This window comes from Varanus komodoensis, unplaced genomic scaffold, assembly GCF_004798865.1.
Source record: "Varanus komodoensis strain SLA01 unplaced genomic scaffold, ASM479886v1 scaffold45, whole genome shotgun sequence".
Taxonomy (NCBI): domain Eukaryota; kingdom Metazoa; phylum Chordata; class Lepidosauria; order Squamata; family Varanidae; genus Varanus; species Varanus komodoensis.
Genome location: NW_025336011.1, coordinates 5149539 through 5168427, shown reverse-complemented (window position 1 = coordinate 5168427; position 18889 = coordinate 5149539). Strand labels below are relative to the sequence as shown.

Here is an 18889-nt window from a genome sequence, read left to right as displayed (position 1 = left end):
GACTTGCTAGTTCATCGCGACTGACGCTCAGCAGGCGAGACTGGCTGGCTGTTCCTCATCTGTTGACCACAGGCCAAGGCTGGAGGTGTAAAGCTGAATCCACTTACCTTGAGCTTCTTTGGGCATTGGCGCCCATGTCCTGGAGCTCTGGTTTGCCTTTCCTAGGCATGAAGGTGGCACAGACTGGTCTCCAGTGGTCAGATACTGTATTTCTTTCCTTTCCTTCTGGGTCTGAACCAACAAGGAATGGACTCAGCTGAGGGGCCTCTTATGTATGCTGGTGGGGGCTTCCGCCGCTGGGCTGCCCAGGCAGGGCAAATGCCGGGCTTAGTGGGGGTGTAACCCTGTTTGCACTCTGAGCTGCTGCTGGCTTGCAAAGGAAGGTGGGTGGCTTCCTCTTGAATGCCAAGGATTGCTGCCTGTAAAACACAGACTGGGTTCCTGTCGTGCCCACGATGGGCACCCCGAGTGCCGGCCTCAAGGAGCCGATGCTCCGTCTGCAGGCTCTTGCCTGGAGCTGGAGACAGACCGATGCTCCCGAGAGCTGGCGCTGAGAGGAACAGGCAGGACTGGATCGGCGTGTCAGCGATGCCTCTCTGAACCGGCTTGGGAGCGCACGGTGCCAACTCGGGTCCCTGCCGGCTGTGTCCACGGAGTCAGCGCCGGAGCGGCTCCCTCGCCGTCCTCCTCCTCTACGAAGCCAGCCCCTGCCCGCAAAAGGCGCAGAGTGCCCGCGCTCGGCGGGGCTGCCCAAGGGCTCCGGGGCTTTCGGGAAGGGACGCAGGCTCTGGCGCGGTGCGGAGCGGAGCGTCGGCGCAACTCTTCGCGGCGAGGGACGCGCCGGGGGAGGCGCCTCGCTCTCTTTCGCGCGGTGGGCGCGCAGCTCCGCGCCGCCCGCCCGGGTCCCGCGGGTTCGGGCTGCCTCGGCGCCGGGGAACGAAGAGAGACGGAAAACGAGCAGCTCCGGGTGAAACCTCCCTTTCTTCCCCTCGCGTCCTTTCCTTCCTTTTCTCCTCCTCCAATCCCTTTCCCAGCGCGCTTGGATTAGTCGGCGCAGAAAACTTAACCTCTTCGGTCCTCTCTAGCGCAGCTAGTTGCGACTTCGGCGACGAGGGGCAAGCAGGCTAACAGTTCGCAGGCAGCCGCTGAAGAAGTCTCAGAATCCGGGCGAGCGCGCAGGAAGGCAAAGTGGAGCGGAGCAGCAGGGCTGCGCAGCGCCGCCTTGCGGCCGCCGTCCCCCTCGCCACGCCATTCCTCTTCTGCCCTGCGCTTCGGGCGCTTCTCCGCGCAACGATCGTGCCTCTCTCCCCGTCCTGGACAGTCTCGCCCTCCCTCCTTTTCCTTCTTCTTGGCGAGTGTCCGGATCGCTCCAGCGGTTTCCAGCTGGGCTTTGCATGTGCGCGTACGTGTGTGTGTGTGTGTGTGTGTGGTGTGTGTGCGTGCATGCGTGGGGGACGGATGCCCTCCGCCCGATCCGCCGCCCACTGCCAGCCTCATCTGCTGCAGGGATCCCTTGGCGCTAGCAGAACGCGGGAGGCGAACCCGTCGAGCCTCGGTGAGTCACGAGAGCCCGAGACACACAGTGGCTTGAGCCTCAAGGAAGGGAGCGATGGGGAAGCGGGGGGAATTCGAATTAGGGACCCCCACAGCAGATAGGCTGGTGTATGTGTGTAGCCGGGTGCGGGGGCGGGAGAGAAGCAGAATCTTCCCCTGCTGATTTGGTGCTTAAAAGAAATCCGAAAGAGCCTCTCTGAAGGAGCAGGATTCGTAGAAGAGAGATGGAAGTATTGCAGCTGGACAGCAGCTCATCTTAATCCAACCCGAGGGCTAACACTCCCAGTAGCAAGACGCGCTTTGAGCGTGAGCAAAGTGCCTTTCCCTTCTCACCCGTCAGTGCATCAGACGAGCCCTCCAGGTGCGTCCAGCAGGGTATATATGGAGGGCACAACTCTTTACCCACCACATCGCTGAAACTGAGCAGACACCTGTTTGGTCAGTCCCTGGATAGGCCACCACAGCCAGCCAGCTGATGGAGCCCCTTGGTGGAAGAATGGCTTGATCATAATAAATGCACTAACATTAATAAAATAATAACCCTGCTTCTTGTACCCAACGGTGGTCCTCTGGAAGCTATTCCCAGAAGGCAGAGGACCCTCCCCTATTGTTTTTGTTCTGCCAACTTCCATTCAAAGGTGTACTGCTACTGAGCATGGAGGTGCTAGTTAGCCATCTTCCTCAGTAGCCATTCTGATAGATTTCTTTTCCTTGAACTGTCAATCAACTCCTCTCCATTTTAATTGAGCAATCATCACATCCCAAAGTAGTGAGTTCTTCAAGTTAATGACACAATGCGTGAAGAAGTAGTTCCTTCAACCGTACAGGGCCAGGCTTCTAGAGAGACTGAACTCTGGTGTAAGACAAGACACTTTCCTTCTTTCAAGTCTTTTGTTATTTCCCTGAATAGCCCAAGTAAAGAGATTAGCCACTGATTTTTATGAAGACTGTGACAACGTGGAAGAAATGTTACAATGCTGTTATTTCCTCAGACTACTGAGCCCATCTGGCCTTTACAGAATATTACAATATAACATTTTATTATGTTAATTGTTGGGGCAGGGTCTTAACTGTGCTGGTCCCCTTAAACACTTTTTTTTCTCTTTGGTGTTGATCCATGAGAGTGGGCTAGTGCTTTATGGAACATGACCCTGCCCTGACCCGGAGGTCTGTTCTCTGTATGGAATTGTATGCAACTTTTGGAGGTAAATTAAAGCATGTTTTTGCAAATGCATTTTCCCAATCTCATCAAGTTAACTTGAATGCAGGAATTGGCTCTGAAAGGTGGAATTAGCTGACTGCAAGGGATTTTTATCCTTCAAGCACCCACTAATTCTTCCTTGCCAATTCCCTTCCCTCAAGGGAAGTTCATCTCAGCTGATGCTCTGGTTTGGGATCCTGTCTAGTGGGAAGAGGGGGAAAATTCTGGGCAGGCATTTACAGGGAAGAATCAGGAAGATTTACAAGGGTTTTCAGAGGAGAATAACTGGGGATGGACTGTGAATGTGGGGTAAGTATTTGCTGGGGAGAAGCAGCAGGGTCAAAGGGTCGATGGAGCCTTTGCAGGGGACGCGCCACTGGGATGGATGCAGTCAAGCATTAGCAGGGGGGAATAATTGTGTACAGGAGGTTAGACATTTTCTGAAGGAAGCCAGCAGGAATGGGATGAATTGATCATTCAAAGGGGATGATCACCAGAGCAAAGGTGGGGGGGGGGTGGTTAAGTGTCCCACTCCTTTTGGCTGGTTCTTCTCTGCAGGTTAGTAATCCTGAGCTTTCCTGGTAAGATGCCTTCTTGCCCTTAAGGCCAACATTTATGGAACCAGGACTGGGTTTGATAAACGAAGTGTGAACTATTAGCATAAATTACTTCCAAATGTCAGGAGTTCATTTCACTTTCATGCATTCACCTTGATCCAGGGAATTTAAATTGCTTTAACTGTTTTAAACAGGAGAGCAGCTCATAAGTGTTACGGCTAATGGAACAGCAGGTTGACCCTGCTATGTCTGTTTTAGTTTCTTAGCTCACTGGTTTCCCTACACCACAGCCAGTGTAGGAAATTTTTGTGCCATGAGACACGTTCACCCCATACCATGCGTGTGGCTATAAACAGTGTCTGTGACCACCACATACACAACCACCAAGCATGTGAAATATCTCTGCTTTGTTGTGCCTTCAGTTTTGCACTGAAAAAAAGGCAACCCAACTATTTCTGCATCTAAGCTTGTACAATCTGATCTGAATTAATAATATACAACATACCACTGCCTTTGGCCATCCCTACTTGCCTCCAAAATGTATTATTTTTCTTGTTTGCCAGCAGGGGGGTCCCAGGGGTGTGGAATGAGCCCAGATTCCCAATGACTGTTTTCAATCTAATTTCTTTGCAAATCAAGCGACTTCCTCTCTGGAGGAAATGTGAATGGCAAGGGCTCCGATGAATGGCAAACCTGTGCATGCTGAGATCTGAGCCTGTCTCTCATCAGTTCTCTGACTGCCTTGCCATTCTGGGGCTCACGTACCTTTGTGGAGTGCTTAATTTGAGCTCCACTACTGCAGGAGCCTGTGTGGCACAGAAGTTAGACAAAGGAGATGCACATAGTGTTGGAAGAAAACTACACTATGGCTCCCACCTACAATCTCCTTTGTGTTCTTCAGTGTGCTCAATTATCCTGCCCCAAATAATGTTGGTTTCCAAATCAACCAAAATACTGGATTGGATGCTGTTGAAAGGTTTGACAGCTCATGCTTACCTCTGCCTCCATTTTCCCTCCACCACATTCTTTCAAGAGAGCATTTTCCTTTCCTGTCATCACCTTTTTCTTATCCGCCCCTTTGCACTCCTGTTCTGCTTTGCATCAGTTTTTTCTGGCCCTAGTTTCTAGAAAGCTGGTAGCCCTCAAGTTTGCTTCTTTGGATTCTTTTCCTCTGCGATTGCCCAGGCCTGGGCATTGAGTTTGCCCTGTTCTATCAAGCAAAAATCCATCATAGCAGCTACTGTACAATTAATGCTCCCCACATACACAATGATTGTGCATAAATATAGGATGAAATACTGAGCAATGAAAGTCAGGTTAACGCAGCACTCAAAAACACAACAGCTCAAGGACCTGGGTTGATAAAAATCGTTGCTGCCTGGGTTTGTGTGCAGGTACCAGGATAGCATTCCTGGAACCCAGGTCCAAGGTCAGGGTGCCACAACCAGGAAGGCCCTCTCCCGATCTGCCTAACTTGGCCGAAGGGCATCTGAATGTGATCATAATAGCCACATATGGCAGGAAGCAGCCTTTGACATACTCTGTTCCCAAGCCGTTGAGTGCTTCAGAGTTAACAGCTGGCATCTTGAATCCTCCCTGCACTGGGAAAAAAGTGGGAAACAGGGAGCAGGGGCTGGCTGGCTTTGGGAACCACCATTTTAATGTCTCACACTCCCTCAGAACCACGCCGTGTTGGGGAACTGAAAAGCCGGTTTGCTGCTCAGCCCTGATAGGCATCAGGAGACCCACTAAAGTAGGAGGACCACCCTAGAGGGCACTTTGCCAGCCCCTGTGGTGGAGAGACTTCCCATATATCCAGACTTTGGCTCTGTGTGCCTGCTTTGCATCTGTTACCTCGAAGGAGGGACACGTCAGACCTGGGGGACAAGTGCACCCTTTTGCAGTTCTAGGGAGTCCTCTTGTGCTCCTTGGAATACCTTTGGTCTTGTCCCATTTCTTTTCCTTCAGCCACAAATCCTTTGGAGTTTCCTTGGTTCCTGTCCAGCCTTCCCATCCCATTCCAAAAGGCTGATAAACCTCTCCTAGGGCTTGGTTACTGGCACGAAGTGATTCGTGCTCCAACCTGGTGGTATTTCTGTATGCTTTTTGTGTTTTAGCACCATGCCTTTTGCCAGCGTCGTTGCCCCCTTGCCCCAACCACCACTGAAATGTAGTCCCAAGAGCCCCTCCGAATTGGGATTCAGCCCATGGGCAGAAAGAGGTTTCCTACCCTTCCACATATGGATGATGCTTGGAGAGAGGAAGTCTGAATGGTAGACTGCAGGGGGAATTTGGCGCATCTGAGAGACTTGCTTTGAAGTCCTTCTGTGACCCCCCCCCCCCCCCCGCCACTTGGCGGTCTTCCCCACTGGGGGATTTGAGCTGTTGATATTCCATTTCGCTTCAGAACATTCTCCATTCCTTCATGTAATTGGCAGCTTGGCTGTTATCTCTGGCATGCAAGTTAACATTAGGATAACAAAAGAGTCAACAGCCTCTGCTTTTGTAAGGAAGCCCTGAGCAACTGGGCACAGAGGTGGGGTTTGGTCTAGCAGCCGCAATGGAAACTCGTGGCTGAGCTTTAACAAGGCTCTGCTCTCTTTATCTCTGAACTGTTGCTTGTCAAGCCCGGAGCTGCTGAATGGAAAATGTTTCCCCTCTCTTGAAGTGAACGTGCTGCCCATCTAAAGCAGAATGAATCACAACAAAGGTGGTAGGTGTGGGGGGCGATAGAACAAAGGTGGAGAACATTTTCCATGTGGAATTTACAGCCCCCAAAATGACAAACTGTGCAAAGTCCGGAAGTTAGCCATTGAATCTATAGCAGCTAAAAGGACAAAGCATCCTGTGGCGCCTGAAAGACTAACGCATTTATTCTGGCAGAAGCTTTCATCCACTTCATTGGGTTAACAAGTATTATGGAGTGCTTTGGGTTTATATTCAGTGCATGTGGTCTTGGTGTTAGTGGGAAGAATGGTAAACAGTGCAATCAGAAGGAAATTCAATTCAGAAAGTACAGTGACAATTGCATTATTAGCCATGGTTATTCCTGGTACAACTTTTCTAAAAACACAACCAACCTGGCACCAGGTAAGCCAATTAACAGATGTAGTATGATAAGAAATCCTTTATCCTAATTCAAGCCCCCTAGCAATAGAATTAAACCTCTTCATGAATTCTAATTTCTCTTCCCCAGTTTCCATCAGAAATTTATTTGTTCCAGATTGGCTACTTTAAGGTCAGTGACAAATACTGAGTTCAGAAAACAGAATAAGCTCCACTTAAGGGTTGAGTGTGGGTTGAATGTGGGTTCTCACTGAAGTTTGACTTGTTGTTGAAATGTGGGTTATCTTGTCCGAAGACAGCTGTGCAAACGAGCCATGGTTTGTTGACTATGAGAAACCCATGAAAAGAACCCATTTTTGTTGGGTTGTAAACTGTGGCTTATTCACCATGGATAGTTTCCTTGGCTGGCTGGGACAACAGGATCTCAAGAATCTTGAGATGTTGAGTTGAAAAGAACTAAGAGGCTATCTAATCTAGCCTCTTGCACAAAGGCATAGCAGGATCTGCCTACACAATTTACATTGGGGAGGTCCTTATATACCCTTTGAATTTTTTGACACCCCCCCATCAACTTGCCAGATTAAGTGTTGTCATTTCACGGTTGAAATAATTTCATTTTGACACAATCGTTCCGTGATGTTTCTTGGAATGAGAAATTAATCTCCACCTGGTTCCAAACAGAACTACAGATTAATGTTCTAAAATGGAATTTTATATTCTGAAAGTCATTACCTTCTGCTTGATCATAGGAATGAATGGCTATGTTTTTCATCTGAAGGACTGGAACAACAGGATGCACAAGAAGTGAACACACTGCAGTTGAGAAATTCATTAGCAGAGTTGCACAGCATTAGAAGGGATAGAAATGTAGCAAACTTAAATTAAAACTTCAGTTAAATCTAATGCAATGTTCATGACTCTATAAACTACTGCCTGCTATAGTCCCCGCATGCACCGAGGACAAAGGGTTTTGTCCACCCACCCTCTCCCCTCTAAACAATTACCCTGCCTGCCTGCCAGTTTCAACATGGAAGCCGAGCCAATCTGAGTCTAGCCTGTATTGGATGGGACATTGCCTGGGGTACTGCACGCATGGTCCCTTGGGTATCATAGGAGAAAGGTAGGATATTAACGTAATAAATAACATAATTCCAGATGTCTCAAGAAAGTGAATTAAGCTGCAGATGGGTACCTGGTGTGGGTGGGTGAACACAGACAATCTCAGATTAAAGGAGTGAACTACACAGAAGGTGATATGGCAGGAGCTGGGATCCTGTGCTCTTCCAGATGTAGCTGAACTCTAGCTCCCATTCACCTCAGTCAGCATGTCCAGTGTTCAGGGATGATGGGAGCAGTAGTCCAATGACATCCAGAGAGCTGCAGGCTCTCCAGCCCTGCAGTATTTTTATTTATAATGTATAATATGCTGTATTAATATCCACCTTCCCCTCTCACTTACAAAGAACCCAAAGTGGCTCACATGGTCCTTCTCTTTTTTATTTTATCTTCACAACAACCCTGTGATGTAGGTTAGGCTTAGAATCAGTGACTGGTTCAAAATCCCCCAATGATTTCCATGGCCAAGTAGAGACTAGAACCTGGATCTCCTGAGTCCCCGTCCCAAAGTCGAACCACTACATTTCCTCCGTATTTCATTCGCATAGGCAACCCACTGCTCTCACCTACCTTAGAGTACAACACCTTGGAAAGGACTTGTAAATCCATATAGTTCAACCCCAAGCTCAGTGTAAGAATCAGTTACATCAGCCTTCCCTAATCAGGGGTCCTCCAGATGCTTTGGCCTACAACTCCCATCATCTTCAACCATCATGGGTACTGGCCATACTGATGCCATCTGAACTGCAGCATCCTTAACACCTCCTGACCCCACTTAAATACCCCCAGTGGGGTGAGTACATCACCTTTTGAAGCCGAGCTGGCAAACCGGTTTTACCGTGGGACACATCTGCTCCATCACAGCTTATGCAGAAGCTGCCCAGTTTCTTTGCAAAGCTTTTGCTTTCCACTTCTTCCATCTTTAGTGCCCCACAACACTGGCAGCCTTCTGGGCCAGAAAGAGGCTCAAGGGGGGTTCCGTTCCTTCCCATCCAAACACAGCACGGTGGGCTGGCTGAGATAAAAAGAAATACAGATGCATTCATGTATTGACCACTGTAATGAACTGCCTTTGAACACAAAATGTTCTAAAGACAGTTTACATAAAATAAAAACCATGTTGATACACACAAATGCATGCACTAAAGCACGAGGAGGGGCTATGCAAATTTAGCAAATGAATGGATTGTACAAAATCAGACCGAGTTTTACTTATCTCTAAATATGGATCAGAGAAGGACATGGATAGATCTTTTGAGGGAGGGATGCATTCCAGAGCTGGGGCAACCCCATGGTTAGATGGATATCATATTTCCCTGAATAATGGCACTTGCTGGGAATGAAAAGGAAGGTTGTTATTGGTGCATGTGCCAGGGTCAGGCAGATTAGGACTTGCCAGATGAGGAGCAGGAGGGGCCCAGGGAAGAGGCACCCCCAGGTATCGAAATGGGGGAATCAGAGGGGCTGCCCTCTTCAGGTGTTCCAATGGGCTCAGGGAATAGCCAAGAGCTACGACTGATGGGAGGGGGCATGGGATGGGAAGGCCAGGAGCCAGCCAAGCCCTTTATGACTCTTGATCCCATGATGTGGCATTGGGAGAGAAGGGCTGGCCAACTAGAGAGGTGGCATACAGGCTTGTCTGCCTCCAAAAGGAGGGGGCCCGGGGTACTCAAAGAAAGATTCTTGGAAGTTGCTAGAGTGGGGTTGACAAACGCTCTGTGCATGCTCAGACACTCACTCCTTTGCTTATTGGATACACTTTGGAGAAGAAAGGGCTTGTGCAAAGGAACAACCTGTGTCCTTCTATGAATGAAGGGAGAACCTAGCACCCGACAGCACTGGGGCAGCATGTTGTTGCTGAACATTAACAGCATAGGAGGCGCATGCAGGAGAAGGTGGCTTTCAGGGCCAAAAGCAGCGCTGGGCCAGGAAACACATGGATCCGGTGCTGACATTTTAGAATGGATGGAAGATGTTCTTGCCCGCTCACACCTCCTGTTAACAAAGCATGCTGCCTTACTGGGGTGCTTCCGAGGGCAGCCCTGTTCAGGATACAGTGTGGAAGTCACCAAGCCATGAATGCGAGTAGAGAAGTGTGGGGAAACCGTTCGGTCAGTTCTGTTCAAAATGGATTTCTTCAAGCTGCATCAGCCAGAAATAGAGGTGGACCACGCACATTTTGTGTTCGGAGACCCATCGGGCTGTTTTGGGCTCTCTCTCTCTTTTGTCTCTTCTAGTGGTTTCCCCCCGCTCCAAAATTTTCTCTGCCTCTGTAAAGCATGGTTTTTCTCAGGCATGCTGATACCTCCTCCATTTTGGTTGTGATCCTGTTGATACTTTTCAGATGAGTTTGCTTTTAGAGGGAGGGATTGAGCAGTGCTCACACTCTAAAGAAAGGACTAGAAGTCTGTGTCTTCTTCTGGGGAGTTGTCAGAATGGTGATTGGGTGTTCACTCAGTATTAACATCTGGTATCCAGTTGCTAAATTGGTAAAAATGAAGTCAGGGCTTGATGAATGATGGAAACTTTCCACTTTCCCATTGCAGACCCTGCTCTGCTTTGAACTGGAATGAAACTCAGCAGGGGATGATGAGAAGCCATGGACTGGAGTGATGCAATCAATGGTTCCTTTATGTAGTGCCTCACATCTAGGCAAGCCAGCCAACTTCAACACCGAGGCGAAGCATATTTGTCAGACATAAAGGACAGAGCAAAGGTCTTGATTCTCCAAGACAGCCAATTTATTGAAACAGATGGATTGAAAGGCACCTAGTTGTAGGCTAATGTACTCACCACAGCTTGAGTACAGCTTAATGCAGTCTCACACAGGCTCCAAGGGGGCTCAAAAATCACACAAAGGAATTGTCCTGACCATGATGGCCCACTCTTGTAATGCAAGTCTAAGAGTGACTTAAAGTGCAATCCTATGGCTGTTTAGACAGAAAAAGCCACACAACTCCCAGCATTTCCCAAGCACCACTTCTGGCTTAGGATTGTACCCCCAGACAGTGAATTTCTTTGCCAGGCCAACCCTGCAATAAACAAAAAACTGTGCACGCTCCTGAGCTCTCTGGAGATTCTTCATCAGGCTAGATGGTCAACAAAGGGCAAAGCAGGGGAAGACAGAAGAGGCTGATGTTCAGACATGGAGGTGCATTTGGGTAGCCTTAAAGTGGAGAATAGGAGGAGATGGCAGACATTCAAACTGGGGTTTACTAGGTACTGAAATGATTTCAGGCTGTTTCCTCCTCCCAGTAACCCTTGGGAGAGTTCCAGGTGCAGCCTGAAACCATCTTGCTTTGGACTTTTCAAAAGCTTGCAGAATACTTTGTGGCCTTTGAGCTGGACTAATAAAGGTGTTACTCTAATACAGATCTATTTTCCCAGGGCAAAATCTACCTTCGTTTTTAATCAATCTGCTTGTAAAGACTCAGGCCGGGGTTTCAGGACCTTGGATAGCTCAAAGTGGAAAACCCGCTCGGTTGTGCTCTGGCATTGGACTGAGACCTTTCCTGCCTCCTGCACTTACTAGGCTTCACCTTTCCTGCTCTGTCCCAAAGCCTAAACCTCTTGTCACCTCTTTGCCACCTGTCTCCGCCTTCCGTGTTGCCTGCACCAATGACCAGGTGCTGTTTACCCTTGGGGTCAATAGAACCAGTGACTCAGGGGAATCTGGTTAAGGGGGCTTAGTTTGGAGGTCTCAAGGGGTTCCTAGCTGCCTGACTCCATTCTGACGGCAGGACCTGTGACTGGATTCAGCACACCTGCCACTTACTCCACCGGTCTTCCTGACCCGGCTGATTCCTCCTCCTCCTGTGCTACAGTGCCGACAGCTGCTCTGGGTCAGTGCCTTGACGGGTATGATCTGTCACAGCCAGGGCTGGTCCAACAGGTTTTGTGTTCAAGGCAAAGCTAGGATGGCACCCTGATGACAAGAGACCTCCCAGCACCTCTGAAGGCAGCAATTAAGGGAATATAAGACAGGGTCCCTTTGTCGCTTGCCTCCCTGCCCTTCTGGTGAGCAGATGCTGCCAGAGGCAGAAAGCCCTTTCCGCCAATGCCAGGGCTGGCTTTGCTAATGCTCTGTGTGGGGTGCACAACAGGGACTGGCAGTTGTGATGGAACTTACCTGGCATGCAGCAGTGGGTGGGTTGAGGGGCAGTGCCAGTGCCAGGCCTTTGAGGGTCCTTGAGCAAGACACCGCCAGTGAGTTGGCCTTCTCACCACCATCGCCACCAGCCACTCTCGTTCCTTATCCTGTTTCTCACCCATCCTCCTGCTTGCTTACTTGGCAGGCAGAAAGCCAGGGAGTGGGTTGGCTGCAGCATCTGCTGCCCTCTGGGCCAAAGTGAGTGGCGGGGAACAAGCAGGCTGCAGTGGTGAAAAGGGGGATCCTGAGGGGCTCCATCAGCAGGCCCGGTTGGGGTGTGGGGCTCTGGCAGGTGAGTGATCATGTAGTGCTGATGATGGCCCTGGTGGGGGCCTGGAGCTTCATTGAAGAACCTAGGTGAGCATCTGGACCCCCGACTGGGCTGAGGAGAAGCAGCTGGGGGAGAGTATACGGGAAATCAGAGGGCAGGGACGGATGAAACCTTGTTCTTCTACATGCTATTACTTCCCAATGCCACTTCGCAGTGGAGGCGCACAGGCCAGGTGGTTGGAGACACGAGTGACTAATGCTGACCTTTGTTCTTAGTTTCTCAGATATCAAGAATTAAAATTTGCCCATTTTTAGGAAGCAGCAGGAAGCTTTTAAAGACAGTGGGTATGTGTGTGACAAGTCTGATATCCAAACTAAAAGGCCAAGGGACATTTTCTGAGTGGGTAAGCTTTAACCACTGCAAGAGTTAAAAGGACAGAAAATTTTTGAAGAGGTTTGTGGAAAGCACACAAGACTGTTCTTTTGTTCTTTTTCTTTTTTAGAGCTTTCCTTAGTGCCATGAGAAGCAAACATCCTCCTTCAGAAGAGAGAGCAGCTCACTGCCCAGACTCTGCGCTCGCTCACTCGCGCTCTCTCTCTCTCTCTCTCTCTCTCTCTCTCTCGCTGTGTGTGTGTGTGATTGGATTTGGTTCTCCCAGCCAAACCTTTGGCTGCAGCTTTCTAGTAAATTATCATCCCTTTATACATTTCAAGATTCCCCTGTAGAAAATCCCATGCACCTCTCTCCAACAGAAGGGCTCCTCCAGAAGACAAGCATCCTAGAAAAAGACACCATGCCTTTCTTTGAATGGACGGACACACACCCCATGCCATCCCTGCTGCGGTTTCATCACTCTGTCTCTCAATGAGTGCTTTTGCTCTGTCTCCGAAATTAAGCATGGTGCCACAAAATTAAAATGCTGTGAAGAAGGCCATTCAATCACTATGAAATTGTAGACTTCGTGCAATTCGCACAATGCTGACCATGGACCAGCCTTTAATGATGAAGCCAAGCTCATTCCACATTTATTTATTTCTTTAAAAATGTCTGTCAGCTTGGAAGAAGCATCAGTTGTACAAAACAAACAGATTAGCGTTTGGGTGTTCTCGCTGTAAAATCTTCCTGCCTTTCCTTTCTTCCCTTTGTCGCACAGAACGCAGGCACAGATAGAGGCAAAAAAAAAAAAAAAAAAAAGTATTTTTCAAGAAAACAATTGTATCCTACCCTGCAATACTGAGGAGGATCACAGCTTAATGGGACTTCATCAGCATTAGAGGGGGTGGGGGAGCAAGAACTGGTTATGTAACAAGCTGGGAAAGTTCATGCATGGAGGGAGCAGCTTTGTGTGAAGTAATTTAAGGTGGTGAGGAATGGAAGGAGTGCAGCCTCTGGCAGTGGACTTACTCCCAAGCAGGGGTCACACTGCTGCCAGTCCTAACCTATTAGTCAGCTGCAGAAAGCAGTGGTGGGAATAATGTGTGTGTACAGCAGGGAAGAGGCTAAAATATAATAAAGCTCACTTGCTGGAAAAGTGAGCGGGAATGAGAAAATTAATATTAATTATTATAAGTGATACTTTTAAAAATTCCGATCTTTTCCCCAAGAGCTGGCAAACCTCCTTCGCCTCGCCCTGATAGGTAGGCATAGTCGGCCTAAAGTCACCCAGTTAGCTTTGGAGCTCTTGCCTGGAGTTTTGGTCTCCTGGTGGATGATACTAAATAAGTTTTCCCAACCTAGTGTCCTCTTGGGATCTTAGACTACAACTTTCATCACCTCCAGCCAACAGGGATGATGGGGGTATCCTTGTTATGTGTCATTAAGTTGCCTCCAGCTTGTGGAAACCCTATGAATGAAATCCTACAAATTGTCCTATCCAGGACAGCCCTGCTCAGCGTTTGTAAATTCAGATCTGTGGCTTCCTTTACGGAATCAGACCACCTCATATTCAGTTTTCCTTTTCTTCTTCTGCCTCCGATTTCCCTGGCATGATTGTCTTTTCCAGGGAGTTTTGCCTTCCCATGATGTGCCCATAGAGTGCCAGCCTCAGCGTTGCCATTGTTGTCTATAGGGAGAGCTCTGGCTCGATTTGATCTAGGACCCACTTGTCTGTCTTTCTCTCAGTCTAGCACCACGCTTCAAATGCATCAATTTTCTTTCTGTCGGCCTTCTTCACTGTCCAGCTTTCTAGTTCCTTCAGTGCTGCCTTCCAAGACTCAGTCATCTTTGAATTTCTTGGCTGCAATCTCCATTTGAATTGATGACTGAGCTGAGGTATGCAACCATTACAATTTCAGTTTCTTCATTGTTAACAGTAAAATTGTATAATCCTTTGCAGTCACGAATTTTATTTTCTTAATATTCAGCTGCAGTCCTGCTTTTGAACTTTCTTCTTTCACTTTCATCAGGAATTGTTTCAATTAATTGCTTCTGCCAGTAACATCTGCATATCTTGAATGATTAATATGTCTACTGCCAATTTTCACTCCTTTCTCTGATTCTAATCCAGCTGTCTTTATCATATGTTCTGCAAAGAAACTGAACAGGTAGGGAGATAAAATGCACCCCTGTCCGATGTCTATGCCTATGGAAAATCATTCTGTTTCTCCATATTCTGTCCTAACGGTAGCTTCTTGGTCATGATTTGGTTTATGATGGAATTTATGGTCCAATTAATTGGGAGCGCACCAGGATAGTGTCCTCTAACTTCTATATCATACATGGGCTTTCTCAAGGAATGACAATGGCCATTGTTATCCCTGGCAGGGAAGGGTTGCATAGTGTAAGGTTGCCTTGAAAAGTTCAGTGCACATGTTCTCTGCCGGCTATCTAAAAAGGGTTTAGAGAGGTTGGGCCACTAAATATCAGGGAGGAAGGTATTGTGTGATCATGTTATGCTTTCTTTTCCACATAGGAAACAGAAAACTTTTCCTTATAAGAAGAAGCAATGTATGCCCAGGGACAGCACGGGGTCATGCCAAAGAATGCAGTGATAGAATCCTATGAATTGGTGCATGTACTTGGAGACTGGGGATTGCACCCAAATTCACACACATCATGGATGTCTGATTTCTCTGTTCCCACAAGGTTCTCTATAGAAATAGTCAAACTGCATAAAAAAGGGTCCATTCATGAACAATAAGGGCGTAAGTATTATGCACTGAACTAGCTGTGATGCCACAGAATGTTCACAAATATTCCAACACTGCAAGGAACAAAACCACCAGGAACAAAACAGTCGAGTGTTTGTAATCTGCTTCTCTAAGAACAAAAATTATAGGCATGGAGCACATGAGCTCTAATGTAGCAGCACGACATGCATGTTTGCCTGTGCTTCATAAAATACAGGGTTGGCCAAACCAAGGCTTGAGAGCTGCATGCAGCTCTTTGAGTTTATTTTGCAGCTTGCAGCTGTCACCGCCTGTGGGCGCCTGCTTGCAGCTCTCAAACATCTGACATTTACCGTATGTGGCTCTTCCATTGAGCAAGTCTGACCACCTCTGATATAAAAGCTGAAAAAGAAATTGGCGCTGAATTAAGTGTGTGGCATGTCTGTGTTCCTTGCAATGTGAAAATCTTTCTCTTTCCTTATGCAAGCTTAAAAAAAATAGAAAACAAAACCCTGTGCTACACCTTGATTAAAATTTGTTAAGGCTGGTTCAGACAAAGTCATTTTGGAGGGTGCACATGTATGTTGTCCTGCTCCATCCCCATACACCAAGCAGAGAATTAGCGGGAGAGGGATCTGTTGATGAAACCCCCTCCCCAGCACAATAGGGGAGTGATATATGCAAGTGTGGGTCTATGAAGGAACCAGCAGGTGCAAACTGTATCTAAGATCAAGCCAATTACCAATGTCTGTGTGCAGTCCTAGACAATTGAAAGGCAAGAGAAATATTAACTATTAGCTTGAGCCTGCTGACTAATCCATGCTGATATATAAAATCTATCCCAAGCCGCCCTGCTTTTAAGGTCTCTTTTTCCCATAACCTGTCTCCTGGGCTCAAGGCTGCGGTAAAGGTGGAAGCTAGCAGACAGGATCCCACTTTTGTCCAGTTTTCATGTGGTTTTGGTTCCAGTTGTGCTGACATCTCCCCCCTTTCCTCAGAGAAGCTGGACTGCAAATGTTCCTACAGCTCTATGGGGGGCAACCGCCTGTGGGATCACAACCAACGGAGCCAACTGATGCCAGGGACTCCACTGCCCCAAGCAGTTAGAGTCGCTGGAGCAGAATCAGAGGACTGTGCACATCGCGTGCTTGTCTCAGCCACTTGCCACAGACAGAGTGCCCCATGCTGGTTGGTGTCTCTTTGGAAGAATCTGCAGAGGGTTACTTTCCCTGGCAGGCCACAATGCTGAGGCCCGATGTCAGATTTCTTTCCAGTGCAGCTCTTGCATGCCCTAAAGGCTCTCTGTGGATGCAACTACTGTTACTGGCTGTGGGGAGGAAAGGGGAAGGCCCATTCAACAGTAAACAGCTAAAGTGCAGGTGGGGGACACACACAAAACAAAAACAAACGAAACAACAGAGGGCACCTGGAGGCAAAACATACACGCAGTGCACAAGCGCATCAAATGTCAACCTTAAAATCAACATAATAGAAACAAAAGGACCCATCCTTTCCTCTCCAAATGTGCTGCTGCCCAGAACATCTGGAGGGCGCCAAGACGGCAAAGGACCGTTTTTAATATTCATTGCTTTGAACCGGGAGCGGGGCGGAGCGGGGAGGTGGTGGAGCTGACCCCCCCTCCCCCACCATCCCCGGCTCCACTTCTGATGCACGAGAAGGAATCCCCCAGTTGAGTCGGCTGGTCCTCTTTTCGACCCCTCCACTCATTAGAAGGACCTCTCCCTGCCGGATATGGGAGACTCAGTGAAAGGCATCACCATGACATAACACTCGCAATACACACACCGATCCTTGTCCCGGGAGCTCCGCCAGCCTTGCAAGGTGGGCGCAGAAGCAAATGAACGAACGACCGGAACCGGTTCAATACCAGTAACCTATCGGGAGGAAGGAGGGATCAAAGCAACAGGATGCGAGAACAAGGCAACCGATCTATAAACCCGGAGGCTGTACTTCGCCAGCCCTGGGCATGTTTAGTCCCTAGTCAGTGCCCCCGCGTTCAAGTGCGGTTTCCTCCCGGGAGAGCGTGCGTGGGATGACGGCCTAGGAAGGGAGCCCCTGCTGGCGAGCCGGGCTGCCGCCTTGGCGGGAGGCGCTTGGGCCAGCGAGGCGCACCGGCGGCTCTTTGTGACGGGGAGGGGCAGCTCGCGGGGAGGGGAAGCGGACCGCGGGGAGCGTCGCTGGCGATCTCGTGCCGGTGCCGAACAAAAGGGGGAGCGAAGGTTCTCCGGGCCTGAGCGGGCGGGGGCGGGCCATGCCTCCCTCCCCGTCAATCCCGTCCCCATCGCGAAGCGCATGAGCGAGGCGCGCCCTGCGAGCAGAGCGAGTGCGCGCAGTTGCCGGACGCCACCGACAGACGGGGCTGATACGAAGGCAGGCCGAGGTTGGAGTGAGCAAGCGCGGAACGGCGCTCCTGCTGCTGGGGTAACGTTGCGGAGGAGATCGGTGCGGGAGAGGGGCGTGCTTGCCGGAAGGCGGGCGGGCGAGCGAGCGAGCGAGCGAGGCGGCCGTGATGGGAGCGGTGGAGAGGCCGGAGCAGGCCGAGCCGAGCCCGGGGAGCTGCCGGAGCGCGCGCGCACCTGCCCGAACTCCTCTCCGCGCACCCTCCTTCTCCCCCGCGCTCGCTGCTGTGTCATCCACAGAGGCTTCCAAGCCTCTGCTGCCCCCCCGATCCGTTTCCCGGGTCCTGCAAAGAGTAGCCTCGCCCTCCCTCCGCACTGTTTCATTTCAGGAGCTAGAGCGGGGAGGGGAGGTGTCTGGGTTCAAAGCACTCTTGCTACTGTCCGTGTGCTTTTGATCTGGAAACCCCACCTGCCGTGCGAGAAAGGGCCGCTTCGGGCTTTCCGTTCCTGGCTGTGCACTCAGCGATGCTTTCTCACGACGTAGTTTTGGGGGGTTTTACACGATGCTGTCCCGAGGGGGCGAACTCCCTGCTCTTTAACCGCGCATACCGCGGCTGGACCGTGCGGGGCCTAAAGTCAGATCAGCATCCCGCCTTGAGGCCTCAGCAGCCGTGCGTGCGTGGTGCGTGCGTGCGCAAATCCTAAATGCAGAGTTTAATTTCTGAGGTGGAAGGTGCCAGGTCTTGGGGCTCGGCTGAGGGCTGTGTGCTCCGTGTGGTTTGGCTGCAGTTAGGGACCATGGGAGAAATGCGATCTGCACGTGCTCAGATGTGTTGTTATTATTTCATCACGTGTTCTAGAGAAGCACCTTGACAAGTTGCAGGGCTTGATAGGAAGCCTTGGACATAGATGATGTTTCACAGAATATCCTTCCCTGCTCCCTGTTGGAAATATTTAACCAAGCAGAGACCCACTGGAGAAGTTGAGAAGCTGGGGAGCAATTCATTCAAGCACAACAAAAAGAAGAGGTTACTTTCTTTGCTGTATTCCCTCCTTCATGCTCCTTTTTTTAAAGATTTTTAAACTACTACTAAAAACATCAGTCATCAAATACATCGGACCTACTGCTCCGTACTTCATGCTCCTTTCTCATGCACATGTTCTACCAAGTGCAACCTTAGCCCAACCTTTTCACTGAAAAACACACTGTGTGTGTACATGCCATGTGAACATGTGGAAGAATGAGAAAGAGTGCTTCCTAATACTACTTATTACAGTTGTATCCTGCCTTTTTTCTTTTCAAAAAGCTCAAGGCAGCTTAAATAATCTTCCTCTCAGTTTTATCTTTACATTAAGCCTGTGAGGTATGTTAGGATGAGAGACAGTGACTGGCCCAAAGGCACCCCATGAACTTTGTGGCTGAGTGGGGACTAGAACCCGGATCTCTCAAGCCCCAACTCAGCACTTTAACCACTGGATCACATAGGCTGTTTCTTGCCTCTCACCT

At 49.3% G+C, this 18889-nt stretch overlaps 1 protein-coding gene and 1 long non-coding RNA gene across 2 annotated transcripts in view; both read left to right on the top strand.

Moving 5' to 3' along the window:
- Positions 1–876: 876 nt before the first annotated feature.
- Positions 877–7281, top strand: LOC123030577. The gene is made up of 2 exons (XR_006416126.1): positions 877–1555; positions 7128–7281. It is a non-coding gene; the product is annotated as an uncharacterized LOC123030577 (long non-coding RNA).
- Positions 7282–17359: 10078 nt separating this feature from the next.
- The window catches only part of MPP3 (MAGUK p55 scaffold protein 3), a 73207-nt gene continuing 71677 nt past the window's right edge, over positions 17360–18889 (top strand). The window contains exon 1 of the mRNA XM_044444625.1: positions 17360–17464. The gene's annotated coding sequence lies outside the window, so the exon portion shown is untranslated. The remainder of the gene's footprint in view (positions 17465–18889) is intronic.